General features: G+C 46.5%; 1 protein-coding gene across 1 annotated transcript in view; it reads right to left on the bottom strand.

Annotated features, from left to right (window-relative positions):
- Positions 1-9,640, bottom strand: part of LOC100345369 (transcription factor SPT20 homolog) — a 102,313-nt gene extending 92,673 nt beyond the window's left edge. Inside the window, exon 1 of the mRNA XM_089324675.1 lies at positions 8,564-9,640. The gene's annotated coding sequence lies outside the window, so the exon portion shown is untranslated. The remainder of the gene's footprint in view (positions 1-8,563) is intronic.
- Positions 9,641-12,081: the final 2,441 nt, after the last annotated feature.

The following is a 12,081-nucleotide window of genomic DNA, read 5'->3' as shown; positions in this document are numbered from 1 at the left end:
AAGAGAAGTGCAAGAATGTTCCTAGGAGCAGTATTTGAGATATCCCCAAGTGTTAACAGAGAAAAATTAGTTGGAGTATATTCCTCCTATGGAAAAAACAGAATCAGGGAATTCCAGAGAGTCTCTGACGCTGGAACAGCTTGACAACCTTTCCCAGCACCGCCTCTGGAGTGAGCAGACTTGCTTCACTCCGTTTAGGATTAAAAGATTAAAAGTTCCAAGGGAATGAGTCACCCCACATACTTGAGGCAACATGCTGGCACCTTCGCTCTGCTGCAGAGATTAGAGGAAGAATCTGGCAGATGGCACCCTCAGGGGCCTCTGGAGTTTCTGTAGTGGGAGTTCTGCCAGATCCTGGATAAATTGTTCCACCCAGATTGTACGCACCTTGGGAAGTGGCCAGGAGTAATTGTGCATGTCGTCAGGAAGGATGAATGAACGGTGATGGGAGCCCCTCCCCCACCAAACGGGCCTTCTCTTTGGACCCATATTCCCATATAAACACTTCCAAAAATTCTGTTGCCTAAAAAAATGTGATGCTCCCCCTTGCCACATAAAATCTATTCACACTGCCTGGAGCCAGATACCAAAGCAGCCGCAGGGTCTGCACCCAGCTCCAAGATGAAAATGTTTAGATCAGAGGGAATCCTCTTCTAATCCCATCACCAGTCTCTGACCTACGAGCTGACCAGCAAGTCTATCAGTCTTCATCCGGGCTGAGGACAGAGGGGCCTTCAAAGAGATGAGAAACTCTTTGAAATACCTAATAAACATGTATAGAGGATAAGGAAGAAAATTTGAGGCTCAGCAACAGTTTCTATCTTCATGACTAGTCCTGAGGTTTCCCTCTGCCATCATACAATCCTAATTCCACTTGCCTTGCTGTGGTGAGGAGCCCCAGACTTTAATTCCAGAGGTCTCTGCCCTGCTTGGTCCTGCAGATTTACGCAACCAGTAGTCTGCCATTAATTAGCTTTTACCAGGGGGGTGCCCTGAATTCCAGCCCCATCCCTAGAGTGTGGCAGCAAACCATTTTGCACTGATCAGAGGCAAACAGTCAAGCCCAATCCCAGCTCCCTTGTCTTGGCCTTCACACAGCAGTACTGCCAAGAGGCAAGTAGACTGTGTACTTGATAAGCCCCCTGGCTCTCCCTAGATTAAGAACGTTGCTGGAACTAATGGCTGTTCTTTACCCTAGAAGAACGGGCTGTACATTATCTCAGTTGTCTCCCAAGCTCTCCCAGTGTCATCAGCCCTGGGCAAGTGATGTTCTCCGAATTGGCATGCAACTCCTCTGACGGGTTGGCATCAAAGCCCAAGTCCGCCGTCTCCTAACCACTACAAAACTCTTCCCTTAAGAGCCCTATTAGAAGGGAGAGGAGCTGCTGACCAATACATGAAAAGATTTTGAAGCCCACTATGATTTTCAATTTCCAAGAATAATCAAGGGAATGCAAACTGAGACAACAAAGAATCATGTTTCACCTACCAGACTGGAAAACATGACATTTTGGCAAGCTTTAAGATAAGCCAGCACCTTCATTAATGCAGGAAGTGTAAACTGGCACAGGCGTTTTGGCAAGCTATTTGGCAGCATTTCTAAGACTAAAGATGTGCACATTATGTGACCGGTGTTCATCCTTGTAGGTGTCTACCATAGAAAACCGTGCTCTGACATACACAGGTAGAAGAGGTTTCCTGTAGCACTGTGGAAAAGGATGAAAACCTGCAAAGCAGCTCGAGGCCATCAGCAGAAAAGAGAAGTAAAATGTGATGCTTCCATTGTGTAGCTAGCCATGAACTAGATGCACATGTATCAACAGGGATTTCAAAACTGGACGAGACGGCTGAGCTGAAAAAGCAGGAATGAAAAAAGTGAATGATATAGGAAGAATGTCATTGCTGTAAAAGCAAACAGATGCATGTATATATAACTTTTCTTTAGATCTGGGAAGCTTCCTCCAAACTCATAGAGGGTAAGGAAAGGAAGGGAGAAGCAGGACTCAGATTGGTTTATGGTCAAAGAGGACTCTATTTTTAGCATAATTGGTTTCATAAGGAGAATGTGTTCATGTTACATTCTTAGAATCAAGAACTAATAATAGAAAATAATGTACGTTACTCCAGAAAGTATACTTAAGCTTGAAATGCTCAGTCACGTGGTGTATAATAAGGACTTCCTTTTTTGACATCCTCTTTGCAGAACAACCGAGTGAGCCCAGAAGCTTCTAGGAATACTTCCCTGAGAAACCAAGATGTAACTGGCTGAAAAGCCACCATATCTTTACCGAGGCCAGGCTGCTCCACTTCTGATCCAGCTCTCTGCTATGGCCTAGGAAAGCAGTGGAAGATGACCCAAGTCCTTGGGCCCCTGCACCCGCATGGGAGACCGGGAAGAAGCTCCTGGCTCCTGACTTCGGATTGGCTCAGCTCCAGCCATTGCAGCCATTTGGAGAGTGCAGCAGCAGATGGAAGACCTCTCTCTCTCTCTCTCTCTCTCTCTCTGACTCTCTCTCTGACTCTCTGTAACTCTGCCTTTCAAATAAATAAATAAATCTTAAAAAAAAAAAAAAAAAGCTATGCTAAAACTTCATGAACCCAAACAGCATTTATTTTGTCACAGTTCCTGGGGCTGAAGAATCCAGGTCTTTCACAGGGCTGCATTTTCACTGGAAGGTTCCACAGGAGAAGGATCTGCTTCAAGTTCACTCATGTGGTTGTTGGCAGGATTCTATTTTTCTTAAGCTGTTGGGCCCAAGGCCTTGGTTTCTCTGTTTTTCATTTGTTGGCCCAAGGTTGCCCTCAGTTCCTTGCCATGTGGACCTCTCCCATGGGGTAGTTGACAATATGGCATCTGGCTTTATGAGAACAAGCTTTTGAAATAAGCACTGAGAGAGTTCTCTAACCAAGTGTAGGATCCCGGCAAGAGGAGGAACAAGAACAGGGCAGAGAGGCTGCAGCAGTTTTATCTCTTGAGCTTGTTTTTCAGGGGAAGTTCTGAGAAGGCTGACGGTGCAGCACTACCCAGAAGGGGCCAGACCACCACAAACAAGGAAAGCTGCAAGAATCCAGTGTGAGCCAGTTTTGGCAATGCATGGCGGTGCATGGTAATTGAGCAGAAAGGGCCTTCCTGCTCCCTCTTTTCCACATCCTGGACACTCCCCTAACCCTGGCTATTAAAGCCCTCGCAAGCTGCTTCTCAGGGAGGCAGTTTCTTTAGGGAACTCCACCTTCCCACTGTTTCCCTTACTTATCACAAGTAAACAAAGCCTTCCTTTGAGCAATGTCCACTTGAGGCTGATCATTCTGCAACACGCCCGGTCACCAGCCCCTCGTGTCTGCTGACAGTTAGTGATCCACACAGAAGTGGCCGTCTTTTGCAATCTGATCTCAGAAGGCACATCCTATCTCTTTTGTCACATTCTGTTCACCAGAAGCGAGTCACTAGAGCAGCCCATATTCAAGTGGAGATGAGCATCTCTGGGAAGCACCGCCTTAACGGCCTGCCACAGTTCCATGGAAATTCTGGGCTCTGTTTATGTGGTGATTAAAGGGGGCCCATGGGATAAGGGGCAAGGGAATGACCCAATAGCGGAGGAAATCATAACATTGAGTAGCGTCCTGGAAGAGGAAGCCTTGTGTCGTGAGAAGATCGCAAGTCTAGTAGGTGACACCCAACACTATGGGCCGGGACCCATCCCCTTGAGAAAAGCAGACCCAGGGAATAAAGAGATTTAAGCAGCCAATCGAGTATTTTTGTTAATAGAGAATTAACCATATGAAGAAAGGTTTAAAAGGTAGCTACTGACATGTTAAAATTTAGTACAGCCACTTTGGACAACTACAATATTTTATTAGGCACAAGTGATCACGTTGTTATCAGTTGCGATGTTGACTTGTCATCTTTCCACTTTTTGTTTCATATCAGCTATTCTGTTGGGTACAAAGCAATATTCCATTGTGGTTTTGATTTGTATTTCCTTAATGACTAATGATATTATATCAGCTTTTTCATCCCTGTAACTAAGTGTCTGACACAGGCTACTGCTACTTTTTCAGGGAAAAGGTTTATTTAGGCTCGTGGTTTTGAAGGTTCACAGTCCATGATCAGATGAGCCCCATAGATCCAGCCATCTGGTGACGGCTGAGCGTGTGCAAAGGAATTATCACACAGTGAGCCAGAAAGCAGATAGAGCTGGGCCAGACTCAGGCTTATTCAACCATTTCTCTTTTGAGAACTACCATGTGAGGGGACAACCCCAATAACCTAGACGTCCTACTAGACCCACTTAAATACCATAATGGATCAAGTCTCCACCATCCCAGTTCCATTAACTTATGATCTTAGGGATTTAGCATCTGCATGAGTTGAGGATTCAAATCCTGTCCTAACTGGAATACATGTTGAGCATCTTTTAATGTGCTTATCAGCCATCTCCCTATCTTGTTTGGAGAAATATCTAAGTCCTTTATCCACTTTTTAATTGGGATGTTTACTTGTTTTTGTTGAGTTGTAGGTGTTCTTTATATGTTTTGTGTAACAAACTCTCAAATATGATTTGCAAATATTTTCCCTCATTTTGTGGGTTATCTTTTCATTGTCTTGTTAGTGTTGTTTGATATATGTGGTTTTGAAAAATGATTTATTAGGCCGGCGCCGTGGCTCAATAGGCTAATCCTCCACCTTGCGGCGCCGGCACACCGGGTTCTAGTCCCGGTCGGGGCGCCGGATTCTGTCCCGGTTGCCCCTCTTCCAGGCCAGCTCTCTGCTATGGCCAGGGAGTGCAGTGGAGGATGGCCCAGGTGCTTGGGCCCTGCACCCCATGGGAGACCAGGAAAAGCACCTGGATCCTGGCTCCTGCCATCGGATCAGCGCGGTGCGCCGGCTGCAGCGGCGGCCATTGGAGGGTGAACCAACGGCAAAGGAAGACCTTTCTCTCTCTGTCTCTCTCTCTCACTGTCCACTCTGCCTGTCAAAAATAAAATTAAAAAAAAAAAAAGAAAAATGATTTATTTATTTTTGCTTATCTGAAAGACAGAGAGAGAGAGAGAATCTTTCCATGCACTAGTTCACTTCCCAAATGCTTCCAACAGCTATGGCTGGGCCAGGCTGAAACCAGGATCCTAGAACTCAATGAGGTCTCCCATGTGGTGGTAGGGACCCAACTATTTGAACCACTGCATGCTGTGTATTAGCAGGAAGCTGGAATTTGGAGCTAGGGCTGGCACTCAAACCCAGGCACTCTGATATGGCATGTGGGCATTCCCAAATGGAGTGTTAACTGCTATTAGAGACACAAGTCCCAACACGTATGATTTAATTTTGATAAAGTCCAAGTTATCTATTTCTTCTTTTGCTTCCCATGTTTTTGATGTCATATTTAGAAAAATAAGTGCCTTAATGAAATACAACAGAAAAATCACTATCACCCATTTGATGTGTGCATCATTAATGACTTTCTATGTGATATTTATTTCTTCATACAGGGCAAAGTCAAAAATTTTAATTCAATGACATAGAATAATTTCCTATCACATATATGGATATACTCCATCTCCTCTCTACTTAAACCTTAAGCTGCATAAAGCGTTGTAGTGCAGCCAGGTTAAAGCCCCTGCAGCACCGGCATTCCATACAGGTGCCAGTTCTAGTCCCGGCTGCTCCACTTCTGATCCAGCTCTCTGCTGTGGCCTGGGAAAGCAGTAGAAGATGGCCCAAGTCCTTGGGCTCCTACACCTACGTGGGAGACCCGAAGAAGCTTCTACCTCCTCCCTTTCTAGAAGTCTCCTGGCACTTAAATAAAAAAGCAAACTGGTCACATGAACCTAAATCCCTCCCACATGCCTGAAATAATAGGAAAAGCATTTGATTTCTTATTTATAACACTATTAGAGAGCCAAACACTGCAAACCTCAAATTTTGAGGAACTCTTGAAGATAAAATAGAATAGAATATAGTACCAAATTTGTGACCCCAACAAAACCAAGAGAAAACTGAGGAAAGGGACTGGGAAAGCTGGACAAGTTTGGGAGCGAGGGATGTAAGGAGCGTGAGGATCGTGCAGCAATCCTCCAGGTGGGTCTTTTGAGGACCACATACGGTTCTCTTTTGTCTCTCTCTACCCCTTCTCCCTACTCCAGTCCCAAAATACTTGAAATGAGCTCCACAATCAAAGCCAACGTCCGTAGCGATACAAGCCAGAGTTCTCAAACGCCAACACGAGCACATAGACAAAAACCACAGAACACCTTAGGAAGTTCATTGCCATCAGCCAGGCACCAAGCTCAACTAACCCCAAGAAATACCAACATTGCCTCTGATGTTTACAGAGGGCTAGCTTTATTCATGTGAGCTGTTTTTTCTTTCCACTCCACTTTGAGGAGCCTTCTACCTCTCAAGGCTGAGATAACAGAAAAGTCTTTTTTTCAAAAATGTCATTAAGGACTGAGCACTTACCCTAGAAGTAGAGACTGCAGTTAAGATGCCTGTGGTCAACTCCTTGTGCCAGCTCCTGACTCCAGCTGTCTGTGATGGCTCAAGTAATTGGAGCCATGCCATCCACGTGGAAGACCTGAATTGAGTTTCTGGCTCCTAGCCTTGGCCCAGCCCAGCCCCAGCTGTCAAGGGCATGTGGAGGGTGAAGCAGCATAGGGGAGTGCTTGCTCGCTCGCTCACTCGCTTGCTTGCTCTCATTGCAAATCAATAGTTAAACATCCTTAAAAGTAACTACAGGAAATTCTCCTCCACAGAGTGTCTGATTGCTTTCTAACTTGTTCACCCACCAGTTACAGCCCCATGATGAATTCTTCCACTGCTCATCTCCCCCCTCAGCCCCACCCCTACCCAAGAGAGGACCTGGATGGCATACAGTGTAACTCAGAGTCCAGGGGGACAGATCAAGGACTGTAGCGAAGGGGTGAAGGTGTACTGGACACAGCTGCATTATATGAGTTGGATGGGTGAGGGGGAAACCTCCCAAGGTCTTCTTTAGCCTCCACGTGGCATAGATTATGAAGTAAAGTAACAACTTTGAGCGTTTGCCCTGGTTTAAGGTATGCGCAGTTTATCTTTTACCTCTCCAGTCACCCATAAAATTTTGCTTTTTCCCAAAGAAGATCAAGAGAGGAAAAGCTCATGTGGGATAGTTATTGACTGTCCCAGCCCTTCTCCAACAGAGCAAGGCACATAAGGTCTAGGTTACTTTTGGGGTGCTATAAGCCATCTTTGGACTTAAGGTGTGATATTTAGTTGGACTTCATATTACAACTTTCAGGTTGGGGTCAGCATTGTAGCACAGTGGTTAAGCCACTGCCCATAGTGCTGGCATCACCAGCTGCTCCACTTCTGATCCAGCTCTCTGCTGTGGCCTGGGAAAACAGTGGAAGATGGCCCAAGTGCTTGGGCCCCTGCACCCACGTGGAGATCTGGAAGAAGCTCCCAGCTTCTATCTGGCCCAGCCCTGATCATTGTGGCCATTTGGGCAGTGAATCAGGGGATGGAAGAGCTCATTTGCCAGCTCTCTCTCTCTCTAATGCTGCCTATCAAAGAAATAAAAATCTTTAAAAAAAAAAAAAAAAACGCTTTCAGCTTAAACCCAAACCAGAAATTTTCACCATGAATGTCAGACTGTCAGAACAATGGTGTTAAAGAGCCAGAGCTGTGCACGCCCAAGTCATGAGAGACCTGAGGTTCACCCTGTGGAGCCCCGGGAAGACACCATAATCTGGAGTCAGAGTGGCAAATCTGGAGAGAATATGCTGTCAGAACTGTGTATACCTGAGAGAAAACCAAACATATGTGGTATTATGTAAGTCTACCCAATTAAGAAAATCTGATATTTTAAGTCAGGTGCCTTTTAAAACCTCACCAGCACAGATGTCCGGTTTCTTGGGAAACGTAAGTTGTCTCTGGATGCAGACAGAGGACCCATGGCACTCACTTAAGGCCCACCAGTACCATCAGCTCCCTGGGACCTAGCAGCCTCTGGAGGTGTGGAACCAGGTAGGCGTCACAGAAACATAATACATGAGTGAGAAGTACCTCTTAAGGCACCAGATCAAAAGATTCTGATCTGGGATTGCCAGTGCAGTTGTACAGTGACGAAAGCCCCAAGAACTGTGCATCCATGAAGCGACTCCCATACTCGAGTTGCTCATGGACCCTGGGTCACCAAAACAGCATTTTGTCTTTGTTACTGGATTTGTTTTTGTTTCTGAGGACAGAAAAGCACAGTGGACAGCTGCTGCAATTCACAGGCCCAATTCACCGGCAGGTGTTGGAGACAAGGGGTAAAGTACACTCCGCATTTTTCAGACTGGAGCGATTCCTGCAGCAGTCAGTCCCTGGGGAGGGAGGCAATAGCGAGGAGGGCAGAAGCACCCAGAGGAGCGCTTGTCGATGTTGGCTGCGTGCTGACGTAGAGGGGAGTTTTGTTAAACTGCTGCCTGAGCCCCTCCCTCATAGCGTCGCCTTCAGTTGGCCCAGGTGTGTTAGTCAGCTTTTCCTTACTTAAACGGAAATCGAAAAGGAGCTACTTAGGAAGGAAAATGTACTTCAACTTACAGTTTTGGAGAATCACAGCCCAGGATAAGGTAGAGTCCTTCAGTTCAGTTTCCTGGTGAGGCTGGAGGATGACAGTGGGGAAGCACGTGGAAGGAAGACCACCGTGCACCAGGAAGCAGAGAGAGCAGCCAGGTGGGCCTCAGCCTATCAAACCAGCCCTCTCCTTAGAACCGCCCTGTGGGGGCAAGGCTCCAATGACCAGAAGACCTCCCACTGACACCACCTCCGAGAGACCATAATTAGATTCAGTCTCCACCCTTAACCCATTAACACTGATGCACTAACCATCACTTCGTAAGGTTCTGGGAACCGAGCCCCCACACCACCAGCCATTGGGGAACACCCAAACTATTAGCCAAACCAAAGCAGCAGGTGAAGCCAACGTGCTATAGAGTTGAGAACCTCTAAGCTAGACGAAGGGCCTATAATCCTAATTTATAGTCAAGATGTATTCAGTGATCACAAGCTCCGGAATTCTCACCAACGTGCAGGAAATATGAGGAAGAGGAAAATGTTCCCACATCTGTTCTCCAAAAGCAAGATTAAATTATACAGCGGACCCAGATGATTCTGGGATTCTAGGGGAAAGAAGTTGCTTCGAGTCGTAAAGAAAGAATGTCACCCAGAAGCAGCCTGCAAATGGGAAGTTACCTACTTACTGAGTACAGTCATCCTCACTGTCCCCTACGGCGCAGGAGCTGTGGACTGCCCACCTCCGCCCGGCTCTAAGGCGTGTGAGAAGGAAGCATGGCAGTGCCTCCCGGATGCCACAAAAGGCAATGAAAGTGACCTCAAGAGAAGGATGGGGGGCCGGCGCTGTGGCTCACTTGGTTACGCCGGCATCCCATATGGGCGCCGGGTTCTAGTCCCAGCTGCTCCTCTTCCAGTCCAGCTCTCTGCTGTGGCCCGGGAAGGCAGTGGAGGATGGCCCAAGTGCTTGGGCCCTGCGCCAGCATGGGAGACCAGGAGAAGCACCTGGCTCCTGGCTTCAGATCAGTGCAGCTCCACCCATTGCGGCCATCTGGGGAGTGAACCAGCAGATGGAAGACCTCTCTCTGTCTCTACCTCTCTCTGTAACTCTGCCTGTCAAATAATAAATAAAATAAATCTTTTTTTGTCATGGATTTTGACTGCTGACCTAGGTTTCCTTGGATGGATGACTTGCAATCAATGCATCACGTAAGGCTCTGGTTTATATTAAAATTATTAAGTGTAGATGTAGCAAACACAAGATGACTTAAAATTAATTATAATTTAATATCCACAGCAAAATTAGAGAGAATATCACATTCATAAAACAACTGGCTGTTTAAAACAAACCAATTAAAGATTGGGAAATAAAAATTGTATATCAAAATACTCCAGCTGGAGAATAAGTTTTTCTGAGTGATTTTCTTAGAACACATGGCAACAGGCAGTAAAATGTCAAAGAAAAGAGAACAGTGTGGGGAGCAATTCGGACTAGACTAAGTTACTGGAATTAAGACTTATTCTATGCATCTGCTCTCCCACAATATGGCGCTGGGAGAGGAGAAAACAGCTTCTACACAGCTGCCTCCAGTTCAGCCAATAAACTGTAGGACTTGCTCCTGATTGGAGGAGAGCAGCATACTCGGCGTGTGGGCAGCCGAGTTAGGATTGGCGGAGGAGGACTATAAAGGAGGAGAGAGACGGCATGCACCAGGAACATCTAAGGGGAACATCTAAGGGGAACACCTGTGCAGCCCCCGAGAAGAGCCGGCCGGCGGTGTGCCGCTCCCCTGCGGAAGTGGGGAAAGTGGCCAGGGGGAACCGCCCTTCCATGGAGGTGGAAGGGACAGTAGCCAACCCGGGAAGAACCAGCAGCAAACCCGGGGATGGCCGAGCAGACAAAAGAACAGCGCAGGGTCCTGTGTTGTTCCTCCACGAAGACGGGGAGTGACATAATGGTGCCGTGACTCGGATATGAAGCCTAGGCAGGGTTTAGTGTCGTTCCCCCATGAAGACGGGGAGCGACAAACAGAAGTATCAGTACTGATCTAATCAAGGTTCTAGGGGGAGCTAAAGAAAATAAAGGGGAAAATAGTTTTTTGAAATGAGAGGAAGGGGGCTGGCGCCCTGGCGCAGTAGGTTAATGCCTGTGGCGGCATCCCGTGTGGCACCAGTTCTAGTCCCAGCTGCTCCTCTTCCAGTCCAGCTCTCTGCTGTGGCCTGGGAAAGCAGTAGAGGATGGCCCAAGTGTCTTGGCCCCTGCACCCTCATGGGAAACTGGGAAGAAGCACCTGGCTCCTGGCTTCAGATGGGCACAGCTCCAGCCATTGCAGCCATTTGGGGAGTGAACCAATGGAAGGAAGACCTTTCTCCCTGTCTCTCCCTCTCTCTGTCTGTAACTCTACCTCTCAAATAAATAAATAAAAATCTAAAAAAAAAATGAGAGGAAGGGCAGGCATTGGTATACACACATTCCACACCAGAGTGCCTGGATCTGAGTCCCAGCTCTGCTCCCGATTCCAGCTTTGTTCTAGGGTCCACACCAGGAGACAGCAGGTACTAGTACAGGTATTGGGTTCCTGCCACCTATGAGGACACTCAGATTGGGTTCCCGCTCCTGGTTTCAGCCTGGCCCAGCCCTGGCCACTGCGGGTATCGGGGAGTGAACTAGTGGATGAGAGTGCTCTCTCACTCTCTTGCTCACTTTCTTTCCTCCACCTCCTCCTCCTCCTCTCCCTCTCCAATAAATTTTCTTGAAAATTAAAATGAAGTGGAATGGGATGGGCCTAGGCATGGAGGTGCTGTCAAAGATATTCACTGCCTACAATAGATTTCATGATTTAATTGTGTCTCTTCATGGTTTCATTTAAATGGAATGAATGACTATTGGCTTGAAGTCATAAAAAAAAAAAGACAAAAATTCCCCAGAGGTTAAGAAAAAATAGACACCAGTTTTCATATTTAAGAGTCATTTAAATCCAAGTAAGATAAATTTTAAAATACATATTTGGACCTACTGTGCTGAAATAGTAGGATACCAAGAATAAAAGGGGAAAAAAATCTAAAGTGTCCAAAAAGGAAAAACATACTGCTTCAAAAGCAAGAGAATAAGTTTATCCTTGGAACTCTCATAAGTACCTCCAAATGCTGTAAAAATAGAATAATACAGCTTCATCTAGCACGAGTGAAAATAGTGTAGGCATATTCAGACATGCCAGGACCTAAAGTTTCAAGAATGTAGAGGATGTATTCCAGCAAGCGACTGTGTAAATCTAGAAAAACGCAATATTAAAGAAACAGTAAAATAAACCCAGGAAAATAATAAGAAATAACTCAAGGTTAGCAACTACAGATGGACATGGAGAGAAATCAAGGCAGTTGGGACAGGGGAAGGAAGACCCCACAGAAAAACTTTTGTGAATAAAATCCAACCAATGGCCGGCGCCGCGGCTCACTAGGCTAATCCTCCACCTAGCGGCGCCAGCACACCAGGTTCTAGTCCCGGTCGGGGTGCCGGATTCTGTCCCGGTTGCTCCTCTTCCAGGCCA

Source organism: Oryctolagus cuniculus, chromosome X (genome assembly GCF_051225735.1).
Source record: "Oryctolagus cuniculus isolate XC-2025 breed Fujian yellow rabbit chromosome X, ASM5122573v1, whole genome shotgun sequence".
NCBI classification, from domain to species: Eukaryota; Metazoa; Chordata; class Mammalia; order Lagomorpha; family Leporidae; genus Oryctolagus; species Oryctolagus cuniculus.
The sequence above is the reverse complement of the archived record's forward strand: the minus strand, read 5'-3'. Positions and strand labels throughout refer to the sequence as shown.